This window comes from Zingiber officinale, chromosome 6A (assembly GCF_018446385.1).
Source record: "Zingiber officinale cultivar Zhangliang chromosome 6A, Zo_v1.1, whole genome shotgun sequence".
Classification (NCBI taxonomy): domain Eukaryota; kingdom Viridiplantae; phylum Streptophyta; class Magnoliopsida; order Zingiberales; family Zingiberaceae; genus Zingiber; species Zingiber officinale.
In genome coordinates, this window is record NC_055997.1 from 66,792,823 (window position 1) to 66,806,971 (window position 14,149).

At 38.2% G+C, this 14,149-nt stretch overlaps 1 non-coding gene across 1 annotated transcript; it reads right to left on the reverse strand.

Moving 5' to 3' along the window:
• Positions 1-4,835: 4,835 nt before the first annotated feature.
• LOC121998896 lies at positions 4,836-4,941 on the reverse strand. The gene has a single exon (XR_006116683.1). It is a non-coding gene; the product is annotated as a small nucleolar RNA R71 (small nucleolar RNA).
• Between the last annotated feature and the right edge of the window lie 9,208 nt (positions 4,942-14,149).

Here is a 14,149-nt window from a genome sequence, read left to right on the forward strand (position 1 = left end):
TACTTCCGCCCCGAGCCAAACCTTTCTTCCTATTTGCGCCAGCGACGCCCACTGTCGCCAGCGACGCCACTGTGCCTTGCTGGCGCCCCATCCTTGTGCCCTAGCGCCGGCGACGCTCGAGCGACCGCCGACCAAGTCTCCTTTCTTCTCTTCTTGCGCCGACATTGACTCCCCGACTGTAGGCGCCTCCGATCTCCTCTTCGCGACATTTTTCTTCTGCCATAGCGCCTGTGCCATAGCCGCCGAGTACCGTCGACACCACCTGGCACAGCCGAGCCTCTCCCTCTTCGTGAGTTGCTGCCGGCCACCACAGACGATGCCGACATCACTGTGCTTTGTTGCCGGCGTATCTGTGCCCTAGATCGCTGGAATCCAGAAACTTGAGTAGGTCTTTGGTTAGGAGTAGCAACTCAAGCCTTGGTGTTCTTTTCCGTGCCCTAATTCCCCTGTTAGGTCTTCCTTCAGCCACCTCCTACAGTGAACCAGCAGGGGAGCATCCGAAACTGGTGAGTTTTGGTTTGATTATTTTTTTCCTATTAGATCTAGATCCTATTGGTGGGATCAGGGTATATTAAAGGGTTGAGAATTTATCTGTGGACTGATTATGGCAGCGGAGGCGTTGGGTGGCTTCTGGAACAGCTAGTTGCTTCTGGTGGAGTAGAGGATTAGTGACATTAAGCAATTAATTCGTCCAACAACAATTTTCCTTGCCTGTGGATTAACAGGAGCGGCTGAGAAATAAGGTAAGGTGTAGGGCATTTGATACATGCTATATCATGGTTGATCATGTTTTAGATTCATGTGTAATTGGATTTAGGTTTTGGATTAATTAGAATCGATTGAGGAGTTAGGTGATCCAATTAGAGTTTATGATCTGGATTTATGTTAGCTTCTCGAGGATTTGATTTAGCTAATTTATTATATGTAATTAGCTAAAACTGAACACCATGTATCACAGGACATTGACACGAGACGAGCATCTCGACGTCAGATTTGGACTGGATTTAGACCTTCCGATTGGAGGCGGGTACCTCTTGACTTATCTTTTATGATATTGTCAATTGGATATGCATAGTATTTTATAGCTACATGCAATAATCATGATTGTCTTTGGTATGTCAGTTTGATATCCATAGCGTGTTCTGTTTTTGTCTCTTGTTAGGTATCCATGTTTATACCTCGTGATTATTGCCATGAGTACCTTAGTTCCTAGAGTAAGTGGCATACCATGCTTTACTGAGGTTAGGACTAGGTTCTGGATTTTATTTCTGGCATGTGTATCTAGATTATCTGATACCTAGGTTTTTATACTATACCTGGCTTATGTACCTATATTTGTATATCATATCTGATTGGTGTACCTCGACCCTTTTTCTTTGGTCTGTGCATATTGTTAGTACATATGTTATGGAGGGGGATATGTTCAGGATCTAGGTTGTTATACCATAGAGGACCTGTATACCTAGATTCGTGGATTTGACTTACTGATACTGTGGTACCCATATTATATATATATGGATATGGTTATGCTGATCAGTTTATGGCTATGCTTAGTGTCATGCATCATGATTACATGCTGCGCGATTGTCGGCTCCACTATGGTTGAGCACATCGCCAGTTACATGTACTACACCACCACTCATGGATTAGTGGTATATCAGGAAGGTGTGTGGCGGTTCTGCTGTTTGGCTCCGTTGGTCAGGTGACTCAGCGTGGTAGCCGGTAGACAGTTCCGCTCTGTTTGGCTCCGTGGCATTTAGTGTAGCAGCGTGGTAGCCGGCAGACGGTGGACTCTGTTTGGCTCCGTTGGTCAAGTGACTCAGCGTGGTAGCCGGCAGAGATACCTCCCCGTCCTCGTGTATCGGGAGATGAGAGCATTGAGCTCCCCCATTTATGATTTGGGGTAAGAGGATAGGAGTACTCCGACAGCATCCCGTACACTCGATCACTCATCAGGAGCAGTGACGACAGAGTGCACGGTTGTCACAGCCCTACCCACTCGGTCTCGCCATTTGTGTGTGAGATGACTGACTGGCGTCAGGGGTGACCAGGACGCATCATTAGCATCATATGCATTGATGCATTTATTTCTTGTGATTGTGTTTGCTGCATATGGTTGCTGCATTTTGGTTGGCTGCATACCTTTGACCTGCATACAGGATTGTTGACACTTTCGGTTTGACGACCCTTTTGTCTGGATAGGAGTTCCTGGTGAGTACAACTTCCTCAGTTACCTTTCAGTTTTGGATATTCCTTATATATGATTAGGAAGCTGTATTCCATGTTTGTTGCTGTTAGATATATCTTACTACTCATGTCCATTGGTATTCGCTGAGTTGTTGAACTCACCCCCGTTGACACTATCTTTTTTCAAGTACCAGGTTATTTATGGTGTCGCTTGGAGCATCCTGTCTGCTGGTCCCCACGTCACATCAGAAGACATATCTCTGCCTTTTTGTTTGTTTTATCTTGGTTTATGAGATGTGTGTATTTGGCTTTGTGTGTTCCGATTTTGTTTCCGGGGTGTTGTGTTGTTGTGTAGTGTAAGCCTAGCCGGCTAGCAGTGTGTTTTTCGCTGTATGGGCTTGTCTTTATGTATTTTTCGCTGTGTTGGTTTTGGTTTCAGCCGAGTGGGCTGATAGAAATATATATATAACTGCGTGGTTGTGGATATGTTTGTCCAGCCGTGTAGGCTGAGATTATTAACTGCGTGGTTGTGTATATATTCCAGCCGCATGTGGCTGATGTATATTGTGTCTGTAGAAATGCTTCAGATTGTCACCCGTACAGGGGAGGTGCTGTCAAAATTTCTTCGGACAGGGACTCCCTCGGGGCGTGACACCCGTGGCCAAAAGCTTCAAGTAGTGTAGATCTACACGGTCATGTGGTTCCTCATTGCTCAATTAAAGAGGGGTTGTGCCTTTTGACATAGTCGTGTCTTACATCCAGAGACTAACTTCACTCAAGCAATGTGGATTCCACACCGCCGTGCACCCCTTCCAACAGCCAATAAGTTTTGGTTGTGCCCCAGGGGCACAACCATGGCATGACCCGTGGCAGCGATCATACCAGCTTATAAACAGGGGTTTCTACCCCAAATTGAGGAAGTTTTACCCTTTGGGGAATACAATTCAAGGCTCTGAACCTAACATCCGGATGGCTTCAACTTGATAATCCAAAGCTATATTCTAGTTCTCCATCCCTCCGTTAGCAAGGATTGATCAGAAGTTTACTCATCGACACTCGCTAAGTTTCCTCTTCCTTACTTTCTTGATTTGGATGTGGAGATTAGTGTTCTTTGTCTTTGTGATTAATTTTTCTCTTGTTATGGAGTAGATGTGAATGTGGATTTGATATAAACTCTTGGATTATGCCAATGCCCTATTCAAATGATACTTTCATTCTTGCTCTTATTAAATCTAATGTGTAATTATGGTTTTGTATTTATTTCTCATGTTAGATTTGATGGATGTGTGTGGATTATTATCTTTGCATGGTTTAATCTCTAGATTATATGACCGGGGAGTCCTAGTGACAAGGATTCCCTCTTAATCGAACGCTAGGATTAACTTAGGTGAAGAGAGGTGATTCTCTCACAAGGGAGACTTTAACTGCACTTAATGGGATTTCCCTAATTCAGTGTATGTAGATGATATGAGTGATCTAGGAATGTATGACTGGGTGATACCCTCTTAACTAGACTTCTTACGCTACCATCTTTATTTAGGTGCATTGGATGACAATAGGGATAACACTCTGACACTTAGCTGCAGATTAGTGTTGGTATGTTAGTTAGGCTCCTCTCACATATGAGAGTTGATGGTAGGAATTGGTGAGTCCAACTATATTAAGGTCCTTCATTTTGAAACCAAAATCCCTAGAACCTTTTATTAAGCAAGACATCCTCAATCTTCTTGTTTCTAGTTTACTTTCTGTGTTTGTGTTATTTACTTTTATCTAAAGAAAATCCTCTTACAATATTCGTTAGTTTAACTAATTCAAGGTGCAAGTCTTTAAGTATTCTCAATCCCTGTGGGATCGATATTTTTATTACTGATAATGTTGTCATGCACTTGTGACCTTGTAACAAGTTTTTGGCACTGTTGTCGAGAATTGACGTAGCACTTATTGATTATCATTCAGAGTTAGTCTAAACTCAGTCCTTCTTTTCTTTTTGTAAATATACTTACACATATATCTTGCATTTCTTTAATTTCTATTCCTGCATTTCTATTTACTACATTTTACTTATCTTGCATTTCATTTTCTGTTTCTAAAACTCTATTTTTCTCTATTTTTAAAATTTCTACACTGCCATTCTTTGGACTTAATTGTTTAGTGTCGCTCTTATATGCATAGAACTAACATTGTAAGAAATTTATATCCTATTGATCTTGAGATTGATAGGACATTTCACAAAACAAAGAACATGCAAAAACAACAAGCAGAGCAATCACATTCAGAAATAGCAAATAAACCTCTCAAAGACTATGCAGCACCTTATGCATGTGACTTGAGGTCAAGCATCAAGAGACCAGCCATTGAAGCTAATCATTTTGAAATAAAGTCTATAGTTATTACAATGGTGTAACAACACTAATTTGGAGGAGGGCCCCATGAAGAACCGAACCAACACCTTGAGGTCTTTTATGAGATTGGTAGGACAATGAAGATGAATGGTTTCCATGCAGAGGCTGTCAAACTAATGTTATTTGGTTTTTCTTCGAGGGATCAAGATAAAATGTGGCTTACTTCCTTACCGCCAATAGCATCACATCCTGGGAGCAATACGAGCAGCAATTTCTTGACATTCTATGCCTCTAGTAAAACCGCTCATATGAGAAATCTTATAGCAAGCTTCAAACAAACACATTTAGAATCATTATTCGAAGCATGGGATATTTTCAAACATATGCTCAGTTAATGCCCACATCATGGTCTTGATAAGTGGTTAGTTCTACACACTTTTTATAATGGCATCAACTATCACGCAAAGGTTTCCCTTGACTCTGCAGCTGGAGGGGGGTTAATGAACAAAAGTCTAGTTGAGGCTGAAGATAATATTGAGAGTGTAGCTCAGAACCATCATCAATGGGCATCTGAAATATGAGGAGGCTCCTTCTCTGGAAACCTTGTCAAGGCAATAGGAAAATTTGACGTGGATGTAATTATTCTCATATCCGCGAAGCTAGATGCCATAACCAAAAAGCTTGATAATATAGGTACTGGCATGGTTAATGCAAATGTATGTGTGTGTGATTCTTGTGAAAGCATGGACCATGCTCCCTCTGGGGGCCATTTCAACACAAATAGATCAACTTGAGCAGTGTGATGAATAGTAAGTTACAATCAAAGAAAAAAAAATCCATACTCTAACACATACAACCCTGGGTGGAAGAATCATCCAAATTTTTCTTATCGGAATAATCAAGATAAAAGGCCATCTAAGGGGCAAGGCCAAGTTACCAACCCAGATAATAAAGCTAGTAACAAGCACCGTCATGAGGCTATCAACTATACCAGATAGAAAAGATGCTTGAGAAAATTCTTACTGAGTAAAAGGAGATGAAAAAGAAATTCAAGCAAATGAGTTAAAGGATAGAAAGCATGGAAAAACATCAGAAAATTCAGGATAGTCAAATAGCTTAAATAGCTTCATCTTCTGCAAGAGCTTCGGGGTTATTTCCAAGGAAGATAGATGTGAATCCTATTGAACACTGTAATAGGATTGAGCTTAGGAGCGGACAGACCTTGGGAGAACCCTAAGTGACTACTCAAAGTCATGGAACTTAAAATGATGGAGAGCTCTGTCCTTCTCTACTCAATGATAAAGACAATAAAGAAGAGGAGGAGAGTACCGCTAAGGTTGAGGAGTCATCTCCACCTATTATTCAAACACAAGCGGTTTCATTCCTTCAAAGATTGGCCAACATTAAAAGAGATAAAGAATTTGGTAAATTTCTAGAGAAGATTAAGGATTTGTGCATCAAGGTTCCACTCATTGATGCACTACTAGAAATGCCTAGGTTTTCCAAATTTATTAAAGAAATAATGTCAATCAAGAGAAGGAATAGGGGTTATGAAATGGTAGCACTAACGGAGGAGAGTGGTGCCTTGCTACTATACATTACACCTCTAAAGCTCCAAGATCCAGGAAGTTTTTTCATCCCTTGCAAGATAGGGAATACCTTAATAGAAAAGGATTTTTGTGATTTGGGGACAAGTGTTGGCCTCATTCATTACTCAATTTATAATAAGATAGGCCTAAAGGACATTAAACTTACTACCGTAGCATTACAATTAACTGATCATTCATGCAGATATCCGATGGGAATAATTGAAGATGTGCCGGTAGAGGTGATTGGATGTCTTGTGCTCACTAATTTTGTGGTACTGAACATGGAGGAGGACTCAAAAATTCAAATAATCTTGGGAAGGCCATTCTTTACTATAGCCAGAGTCATATTCAATGTGAAAAATCATAAGTTGGATATAGTTATTGGTGAGGAAAGGTTTACATTTGATTTATCAAAGTCTCCTAACCATGTTGTTCTTCTATTAAATGAATGCAGAACATTTGAAGAGTATCACACTGATGAATGGATGCTTCATCCACATGGGAGGCCGTTGGATGTGGAGTTGAACCCGACAAACAATGGGAGGGAACCTTTGTAAAAGAGTGAAAAGGGAAAGGTGTAAGGGAAGGAGGTGCCCACTGACCCCCTATATAGGGTGGTCTGGACGCCTGGACTATGTTTAGGCACTTGGATCGGAAGGAGGGGCAGGGTGCCTAGAGCCCTATACCAGGGGCGCTCGCTCCTAGTTTGGGCCCCTAGTTTGTGCCATGTTCAATTTTTTAATTGTTTTTATTTTTTATATATAATATATATTATTATTATTATTATTATTATTATATAATATATATATATATATAACCAAAATAATTTAATCTTATTGAGTTAAAAATTTAACGGAGTTGTTCAAAAATTAATTTAAGTTAAAAATTAATTTAATTTAAAAATTGATTGTTGAAAAATTAATTTAAGTTAAAAGTTTATTTATGTAAAAAAAATTGATTAATGAAAAATTTATTTATGTTAAAGATTAATTTAATTTAAAAATTGATTGTTAACAAATTAATTTAAATTAAAAGTTTATTTAAGTTTAAAATTAATTTAAAAATTTATTGTTGAAAAATTAATTTAATTTAAAAATTAATTGTTGACAAATTAATTTAAGTTAAAAGTTTATTTAACTTAAAAATAATTTAATTTAAAAATTGATTCTTGAAAAATTAATTTAAGTTAAAGTTTAATTTAATTTAAAAATTGATTTAAGTTATTAAAAATTTTAATTTATAATTTGAACTATGTGAAATTTAATTAAGTTGTTAAGAACAATTTAATGTAAAAATAACTTAATTTAAAAGTACTCATCTAAAATTGGTCCTTAAATGTCTAACTTTTAGTTACTAACTATCTATCAGAAGATAGCAATGTTCATCTAGTTAGTCAAATTAAGTATTAATGTTCAGTTAAAATTTTCTGAAAAATGACTGTTTAACTTGATTAATGTACTATTATATTTTTTGCCTAGACTTATATTGATGCACCAATATAAGCATCTAAAGTCCAAGCAAAAGGCCTATGTATCTCACGCCATTCTTTATTTGTGAATGCACAATCAAGGTAAACCTAGTATGTTTGTGAGATGTCTGATTCCCAGATCTATAGGACTATGCTTTCTATGCGTTCTATCTAGACTAAGGCCAAAATAATTTTTGCAACACTAAAAGAAAGGGAATTTTTTAGGAAAAGTAAATAGTTTTTCTAGAATTTGAAAATTATCCGAATAAACATCTCCCCCTTAATCTAAGGTCTTAGTTTTCATGTAAAATAGTATGATAAGTTTAAATGAATTAATTATGAATTCTAGATTGATTAATCATAATTTAAATTTATCTAATTTAATTTAATCATATTCATCTCACCAATCTAAATTTTCAAGAAAAAAAGAGATCCTTTGATTTTGTGAAATGAGTTAAGTTGAATTTTAAGATTTGATTTAACTTGTATTAGATTCAAGTTTAGCTTTGGGTTCAACAAATAGATATTCTTTGGATAAACTTCTAAGCTATGGTGAGTCACCTGGACATCATTAAAGTAGCCACGCATTCAAAAATTTTTAAATAGTCCTATCCACTGAACCTAATAATAAAACTTTGGTCTAACCAGTTAGAATTGATAAGGGTAGTTTCAGTTAGTTTCACTAAGCCAAATACACCAGGTCGAAGCCATATCTTCCTAGACATGCATAGACATAGTTTTCCTAACCTACTAACATCCAAAACTTATCAGTATTATTTTTCAAGTTAAATTTTTATCCCTTTTTAAATTAATCCTAATTACCTAGTTGTGTAAACTATTATTTTGGATGTGCCAACTAATTTAGAGCCTCTCCCTAAATTATTAACATTTTAGGTTTAGGTTTATGTTGATTATTTTTGTAGTTATAATAAACTTGATGGTAATTTGAATTTAAATTAGCTTTGTAGTCATTTGATTTAAATTTATTTTTTTATTTGAATTTGATTTGTTTTTACATTTTAGGTTTGGGTTAACTGATCTAGATGAATTTGATTTTAGGTAATAAATTTTATTTTTAAGTATATAGAATCGATTGAGTCCTACTTGCGTTGTTAGGCACGCTTTTGGAACCCGAGCTTTGGTTAATTTCTTATTTTGACTTATTAGAGTAATAAAAGTTTTATTTGTAGAGCTAGTTTTATATCCAAGCTTAGACTTATTATATACGACTTTTTCTATTTTAAGAATTAGGTCCAAATTGTTCGATGTTGTGGTAAAAGTTTTTAATAATCCTTTGAGTTTGTTAATTTCACTTTTTAAGATTGTATTTTCATCCTCAAGTTTTATTTCTTGATTTTGATTTTTATTTTCAATTTGGTCCTTGAGTTGTTGATTTTTCTCAAGAAATGTTTCAGTTTATTTTTCAAATTTTATTAATTTTTTATTCAAAAACAATTATTCTAAAAAATTTAGAGGTTAAGATAGAAGCTACCTCATTCGAATCTTCGAAAACGAGTGCGAACTTGTGGCTTGATCTGTATTCAGACTCGTCATCTTGTTCCATCTTGCTTTCTGATTTCAGTTCGAATGCTATCAACGCGAGGTAACGGTAATGCTTCTGATCTTTGACGTCCGATTATTCTAAGGACGATTTGTCCCACGTCACTTTAAGTGTCTTCTTTCTTTTGGTTGTTTTGGGTTTGTCGTCTTTGATTTTTGTACACTCGTGCTTGTAGTATCCTTTCTTGTTGCACCCGTAGCATATGACCTTCGCCTTTGCATCATTTGATTTGATCACCTTTTGTAGGTCCTTTTTTGTGAAGTTGTTCTTTCTTCTAGTGAACATTTTTCTGACCATGTTCACTAGTTGTTCTTCATCAACTTCTGAGTCAAATTCAGATTCTGGCTTCGATTTATTATTGTACTTAGCTTCTTTTGAAGAACCTGCAAAAAGTGTAATCCCTTTCTTGACTGACTTTGAGTTAGTTTGTTCAAGAAGTTTAAGTTCACAAAATAACTCATTTAGTTTTAATTTATTTAAGTTCCTCAAAACTTTATAGGCATCTACTATAGATACCCATAGTGCATTTCGAGAAAAAGAGTTCATGGCATACCTGATTACATCCCTATTTTTCAGTTGGTAAACGATTAGGTGAATCCCGTTCAGAATATCTTTGATTCTAGCTGTAGCTGAGTAGCTGTTTCTCCATTCTGCATTTTAATGTTAAACAAATTGTTTAATAGTAAGTCATGCTTTGCTACCTTTGCATCACTTGTGCCCTCATGTAGTTCGATCAGTATGTCCGAGAGCTCCTGGGTTTTCTCGAATGAGCCAACGCAGTTCAGTTCCTCCTTGGTAAGTCCGTATTGGATTATATTTGTTGCTTTTGAGTTAATTTGAGCCTTTTTCTAGTCTTCTATATTCCATCTTTCTAGGTCAACTGGTACTTTTATTGCTTCATCAATCAACGTCTTGTACCCTTATCGGATAGTAAACCACTAATCGATGTCGGTCTTCAGGTACACCTCTATCCACCTCTTCCAATATGGGAAGTCATCCCCGTTGAAGAGTGGGGGACGAACGGTGTTGTATCCTTCAAATTGAACCTGTAAGATACCGTAAAATAAAATAATAAATGTTATTGGACGAAAAATCTTATTGGATTTTTCAAGAATTTTTAGAAATTTTTCGAGATTTAAACGGAGTCCGTATGTCCCGTTTTGAGGGGATAGATTCGGGATACAGTGGAACCTGTTTGAAATACCCAAATTAAGTAGGAGTTGATGGAATTAATTAATCTAAGGTTATAAATTTATACCTAAGTTTTTAATTCTATCCCTAATTTCCATTTTCTCTATTCTTCCTCCCCCGATCCCGTTTCTTCCTTGCGCACGCGCGAAGTCGCCTCTGTGCTGATCGCCGCAAGCTCACCACCGCCGGTAGCGGTCTTCTCCGGTGTGCCTCAGCCAACCCTTCGATGTCGCGATTCCTTTTCCTCTCCTCTCCGATTCCTCCCTTGCTGTCGCGCCACCGCCGCTGGCATCTCGATTGCATCGACGCACCGCCATGCCGTGTAGCCACCGAGCTCTCCCGACCATGACACGCCACACGATGCCACTGGATCACCGTGAGCATCGGCGATGTTGATCCTTCGTCTCCGGCTAGCCGTCGTTGTCATGTCTCTGTGCCCGATCCATGCCCTAACTGCCTCTGGGATTCTGATCGCGTCTTGATTCGGCACTGTGATCGACAGGTGAGGGTTTTGTTCTTGATCTTGTGCTCTGTTCTTGTTTGAATTTTGCCATAGTTCATCACTAGATCAATACCTCTTGGATTCCAGATCCCTTTCACAGTATATCATCATCTGAGATGGATAGGTTACGGATGGATTTTTGGCTACTTGTGGCTTGTTGTAATCACTAGACCTCTACTTTGAGCATCATCTTGCCCAAGATTCGGTGCTAGTTGTCATTTTCTGGTTCTGATATGAAGTTGTTGGGCATCTTCCCAAACATCATCGATTTGGCTAGGAATCAGGATTCAACAGAGGGTAAGTTGGTTGGATTTCGTTGATGAATTGAGATTTGAATCTAATGCTCATATGTTGAGATGTTGATTGTGTTTTAGGATATTCGTTTAGGAGTTTAGCAACCCCACCTTACCCTAGCTACCAATATCCAGCAGCCATCCTCGAATTTGGATTATGCACAGTGCATCTGAAGTTGGGTAAGTTTTGGAATTGATTTGTAATGGTTATTTGGTGAATGATTTATGTAGATGGATACATGATCATTATTGGTATGTTTTGGATTGTTTCTTGGAAGCATAGGTGTTTGTGCGCTTTTGTAGCTTCTGGACAGTGGGTTTAGGGTTGCGAGATACTGGATTTGGCTGCGATATCTCAAGGTGAGTGTATTTCAGTGATGCACTTTTGATTCTTAGTAGTATGTTGCTATATTAGGTTTCTAGAGGATGGTAGGGTTTGCGCTTGCTTTGATTTATGAGTGGTGTGATGTGAATTGAATTGGATTAATTCATGAGGGGATTTGATTAGTGTGATGATGGTGGATTATGGTTGGATTTAGAAAGAGTTGGATTAAGGATGATCTTATCATCTACTTTGGTTTGGGTATTTAGGTGGAATTAAACAAGGTTACCTAATCGACGTAGGATTAGGTTATGGGTTTACCTAGTTGTTGATTATGTGATTAGCTAAATAATATATGTATATATCAGGTGATCACAGGACTTTGATCTAGACAAGCAGCGTGACGTGGGGTGGTTCTGTTGGATACGAGACTTTTAAGGCGGGTATTTCTTCCTTGGCCTCTTTATAGTTTCTTTGAAACTTAGTGCCTGGTTATTATTAGATGAATTAGGCTGCTTTATCTTATATCATGACCGGTTGCTGTTTTTCCTGCATGATACTTATGCTTGACCCTTGTGATGATCTATTTAATTCATATACAGTCTCCACTCTTGATATCCACTCTGCTATGTTCACACGTGTAGAGTATGTATTGTAGGGATTGTCGGGTTGTTTGTATTATCATGCTGATTGTGTGTATGACCGGGATTGTACGTAGGATGATATGTGTTTTAGGAGACATCATGTTGACCGTACATTTGCATGTTGTATGTGAACACGTGTTTGGTTATGTACTTTTGGAGGAGTTGTGCTGATTGTATGTTTGTGGTTTATACACGGGTCTGATGTGTTTGTTATTGGAGGATGCATGTTGATTGTACTTACGTTCTGTGCATATGTGTCCAGTGGGATTATTGGAGATTTTTGGTTGATTATCCGTGTGTAGTTGTGTATAAGTGTTTGGTGGGATGTGTGGATTTACCATGACGATTATATTCATGTTGTGGAGTGCTTATGTGGAGTTAGAGTTTGCATGGATGATGACGGTGTCTGTATCATGATTATATATATCTATATCATGTTCATCATTCATTGCATACTGACAACTATCGTCTCCTTTGTAGTTGAGAGGGTTGTCAGTTTTTATAGCTGTCCACCCTACCACTGATGGAGAGTGGTAGCTGGGAGTGGAGCTATGTCCTGTCGCGCTCATTCAGCCGCTTAGTGTTCTGTCAGCCTCGACCACTCTGGAGTAGTGGATCTTGAGGGTACAGTAGTCAGAGGGTTTGAGTTATGAGTGGTCAGGGACCCTTAGCTATGTAGTTAGATAACTACTTAGCTGACCGTCCGCTTCGGGCGCCTATAGCACTGCATGTACTGGAGGCTAGTACGGTTTGTCACGGACCCAAGCCTCTAGGCCATACAAGGGTCGTGGTGTCTAGAGAGGTGGCGGGGGTGACCATGGAGCATGCATGCACATTTGCATTTGATGCGCGGTGCATCGTTGGAGATATATTTGCATACATGCCTAGTAGATAATAGTTGCATGTGTTTGTGGTATGTTGCATTTGTTTGCGATATGATTGTTGCATTTGGTTGCCATGTTGCATACATGTCATTTATTTTACATGTATATGCAGTCGTACTTATATTGCACAGGTGTCACGGGTATATCTGTTGCAGATCCGGTGAGTTTACTGATCATTGTACCATGTGTCGATTCTAGATTGGGTATGTATCTGTCATTATGTTAGTTGTGGTTTTTACAGTTTATATGTCAGGTTATTATGTCAGATATGTTTAGGTGCATTGATTATGATAGTATGATCATGTTCTTTATTCCCTACTGAGAGTGTACACTTGTGATATCCATGTTGTTTATAGATCATGCACTATCTTTTCTATTACCCGCTGAGTTACCTATACTCACCACCGCATGTATATCTTTATGTTTTCAGGTAGATGGTTGGAGTGTCGCTCGGAGTATCCTGTCTGTCGGGTCCTACGTCACATCCGACGATTGTTTCAGGTTTTGGTATATCTTTATTTGTATTCGATATTTGTTGTATTTGGTGTGTTGTTGTATTTGTTGTTGTGGTTGTTGTATAAAGCCTAGCCGGCTAGCAGTGTGCTGATTGTGTTGTATTGGGCCTTCCGTTTTCGTTTTTCCGCTGTGTTGGTTTGTGTTGGTACAGCCGTGTGGGCTGCTTTTATATCTAACTGCGTGGTTGTGATTGTTTCATTCCAGCCGTATGGGCTGTTATTATAACTGCATGGTTGTGTATATAAATATTCCAGCCGCATGTGGCTGATGTATATTTTGTTTGTAGTGATGCTTCATATTGTCACCGGTACAGGGGAGATGCTGTCGAATTTTTGTCTGGCAGGGACTCCTTTGGGGGCGTGACAGAACCATTTAGAGAAATAGAACCTTGCACACAAGAAGGGGGAGGAGAGAAATCCCAATACTAGGTCTTGGATTAGTAGTGTGGGAGATAATAAAAAATAAAAATGGATTGGTGTTGCACCAATTCAAAAGTATTTTGCAATGGAAAAATTAATCCAAAGAGATAACCATACTAATTTGGATTCTATCAAAAAATCTCAAAACTGAAAAAAAAATATTAAAAGCAAAAACACCCCCTTGCCTAATTGGTGGTTGTACTAATTCAGAGTAGTACTTGCTCTGATACT